This window comes from Sorghum bicolor, chromosome 4 (genome assembly GCF_000003195.3).
Source record: "Sorghum bicolor cultivar BTx623 chromosome 4, Sorghum_bicolor_NCBIv3, whole genome shotgun sequence".
NCBI lineage: Eukaryota > Viridiplantae > Streptophyta > Magnoliopsida > Poales > Poaceae > Sorghum > Sorghum bicolor.
The window spans coordinates 25,794,699-25,798,135 of record NC_012873.2 but is presented as its reverse complement, the minus strand read 5'-3'; positions in this window follow the sequence as shown (position 1 = coordinate 25,798,135).

The window sequence follows — 3,437 nt, the reverse complement described above, 5'->3', positions numbered from 1 at the left end:
ATTTGAAGCTTCCTAGAAGGAGTTATTGTCAAAACACTAAAGACTGCGCAGAGTCAAACAGTCACGCGGAATCAGCACTGGAGTCATTCCGAGGAGGTCCTTTCACACTAGCGACGAGTTTATTTTTAGTTTCGTGTTTTCACCTATCCTGGAGGGTTGTTCCATCTATAAATACTTCCCTATGCCTCATATGTAAACAACTTTTGATGATTTTAGATTAATCCAAGTGATTTTGCAGCAGAGCTGCTGAGTGTTCTTACACAACCCTGTTCTTCCTTGTTCTTCTTGAACTTGTGGGGAGATCTCTCTGAGATCCACTAATTCGTGCTCTACGGGTTTCCGTACAGCTGCCCCGTCTTGTGTGGATTAGCTCCGGCTGTGGTTCTGCGGTCGTTCGGAGATCGAGTCAAAGTCTTCACGGTTTTGGTGCCTCTCTCCCCGTCGCTTGGTCGCATCCAACCTTGGCAGGTATAAAGCTAGTTATCCGTTGTTCTTCAGCAATATTACCTTCTTCATATTGTTGTTCGTCAGCAAGTTATCATATTTCCGCTGTTACTTAGTAAGTAATCTAGTTCATAGACCTACTGCCGTGAAGATTGGGCCAACCTTAGTACCGATCTTGGGTCGGTACCTATCATGCTACTATGCTGATATAATTCAAGAGTATCATACCTATAACAAAGCATTCATGCGCAATTTAAATAAGTTGGTATGTTATTCACTCCTTACCTTGACTTCTCATGGGGCTTATAGCTTTTCCAAGTTCTTGGGTGGTTGCAAGATAGAATGGTTGTAACAGACTCACCATTCATTCATCCCTTGATAGACCATCAATCCGGAGGTTTAATAAATTTTTGCAAAATAAATAAGTTCCTCGAATGATTCTCTCGATCGCTCAATGTGTATGACATCCTCACCAAAGGCATTTGTGTTTTGCCTTTAAGACCTACCACTAAGGCTGAGAATGGAGCTTTGGGAAGGTATAAAGGTGGGCGTACTTACGACACTTGTGTTTGCTAGGTCAAAGCCCGGACCATGACGAGATACAAGTCATACACCTTGGTTGAGATCTGTAAGTGTGTGGAATTTTTGGTGGTAGTCCTATCTAAATATTTTTGGTTACTCCTTATATCATGAATCTCTTTATTTGAGGATGAGAATGAGAGAATGTAAACATATGGGCCCTAAAAATATGTAAACATATGCAAGTCTTTTTTCTTTCTGACAGGGATTTTGATTTTCCCGTCCATGCCCTTTGGCTTTTCCTTCATTTTTTTTGGAAGACTGATGCCCACATGTTTCAAAGGGATCTCAGAGAGGAAAATGGAGAGATATCATGATGGTGATGTAAGGAGTAAAATTGTGTATGGGGATGCGCAAACGTCAGGGTGAGAGTTTGACATACTTATTTGGTGGAAGCTATGGTGCAACTCTCAGGGTAAGAGTTGGCATATTTTTGGTGGATGGAAGTGTGCATGTTGTGCGCACTTCTCAGTGTGAGAGTCGGCTTTATTTGGTGGGTGCGTTAATCTCATATCATGGGTGCATGACCATAATCTCACTCTAGGATACCTAGGATTTGACTCAACTCAAAGCGCCGCAAGCCGCATATGACTAAAGGTGTACAAACTACTAAGCAAGTCATATGGCCTTGGTAGGTATTTCATAATCATTGAGGAACTCTTTGTTTTTAATTTTTGAAAGGAAAACTCCAGATGTCAACTTTCTCTTAGAACAAAGTCATAGCAAAATCTATTTATACCATATCATGTCTCGCAACATCTTAGAAAAGGATCATGCATTTGCAACCCACAAGATTTCAAGTTCTCAGAATGAGACATTTTTAGCCAACAAACTTAAATCTTGATGAACACTAAATTATAACTTAGAAACTAGAGAATTATAGACAGAACAATTATTCATCACTTCAACAGAAGAGAAACTAACATATCATAGTGCACATGAGAGTGGATTTTTTTTGAAAGATGATGAAAAATTGCTGAAATTTAAATACTGAAATTAAGAACTAAAATTAAGTGCAAGAATGTAAGATACATGTTACCTCTTGTGGGGGTCCTCCCCCAAGCTAGCTCACTGCTGCGGTCCAGGGAAATGTCCCATGGATCGCAGGTAGGCCATCTATGCCTCGTGCCGGCGACGGCTTGCATCCTCAAGGTCGATGAAGCTGTGCTGGGTCTGCTGATGCCATTGGGTAGCAGTCTAGATGTGGGCATTGACCGTACCTTGGATCTGCCTGTTCTGGAGCTCTAGTACTCCCATGCGAGTGTTGAGGACGTCTAGTGTGACCTAAGGGCGAACAGGGGGTGGCATTCCCTCGGAATCTGAGTGTCCTGGCTCGTGATGCCTGGATCCCCCTGCCCCATATGCCTCTGGCTCGCTTGGGCCTGTGCCTCCGTGCGCCTGCCAGGTCGACCCTCCTGCCTGCCAGCTCGAACCTCCAGCCTCGTAGGGGTGAGGAACGTATCCCATACCATATCCATACCCAGCGGTAAATCCAGGTGCAGGTATAGTAGGGGTCCATCCCACCCTAGCATAGCTGATGGTGGAGTGTGCTGTGCTGGCGACGTGGATGGTCCTTGTTGTGCTGCCATTGCTGCTTGTGCTGCCTGCTCTTCTTGTTCCCTCCTCCATGAGTTCCTGCGTGAAACAAAGCTCCTGTGTCCTCCTTCCCTCTCAATGAGGGTGAAGGTGAGTGATGGGGAATTATATAGAGCGAGATCCGGTAACTAGACCTCGTTTGTATATCCGGAAAATAAAATAAATTATTTTTACCTATTTCGTCACATTTAATCATATGTGCATCCGAAAGATGTGATTCATTAATCATGATGCGAGGAGTAGTGATGTAAATAATGGTATTAGCAGCATGGGGGTCAACACTTGCAGCAAGGTGAGTAATAAGAGATGTGCACATGATAGCAGTTGAAGTCTTAATGGAATGCAACCAATGATTAACAAGCTCAACAACAGGTGCAACCTTAATCTTTTTGAGCGTAGAATAAAGCAACTTCAACTCTATGTCATAAGTAAGATGCGTATCCTCTCTTGAAAAGAACGAACTAGCGATCCACTTATGGAGAAGCCTCAGAGTGGGGTGATGGATGTTGGCAGAATGCCCCTGAAATTTTCAAACGACGTGTTGCCCCGAGATCAATTGCCCGAAAGCATAACTTTGGTAACCCCCGAGGGAGAAACCTAAGTCAATGGAGCAACGCTCGTGAAAACCCAAACGGTTGGTAAGATTCTTCCAATAAATACCGAAATCTCTTCCAAAGCAACGGAAGGTAATACCATAATCGACAATTTGTAGAGTGCCCAAAATTTGGATCGTTAAAAGACGTGACCCAAGCTCATGAATGGGGGCAACTCTACTCCAACCAAGATGCTCGAAAATAGTATCAAACTCAACATCCATA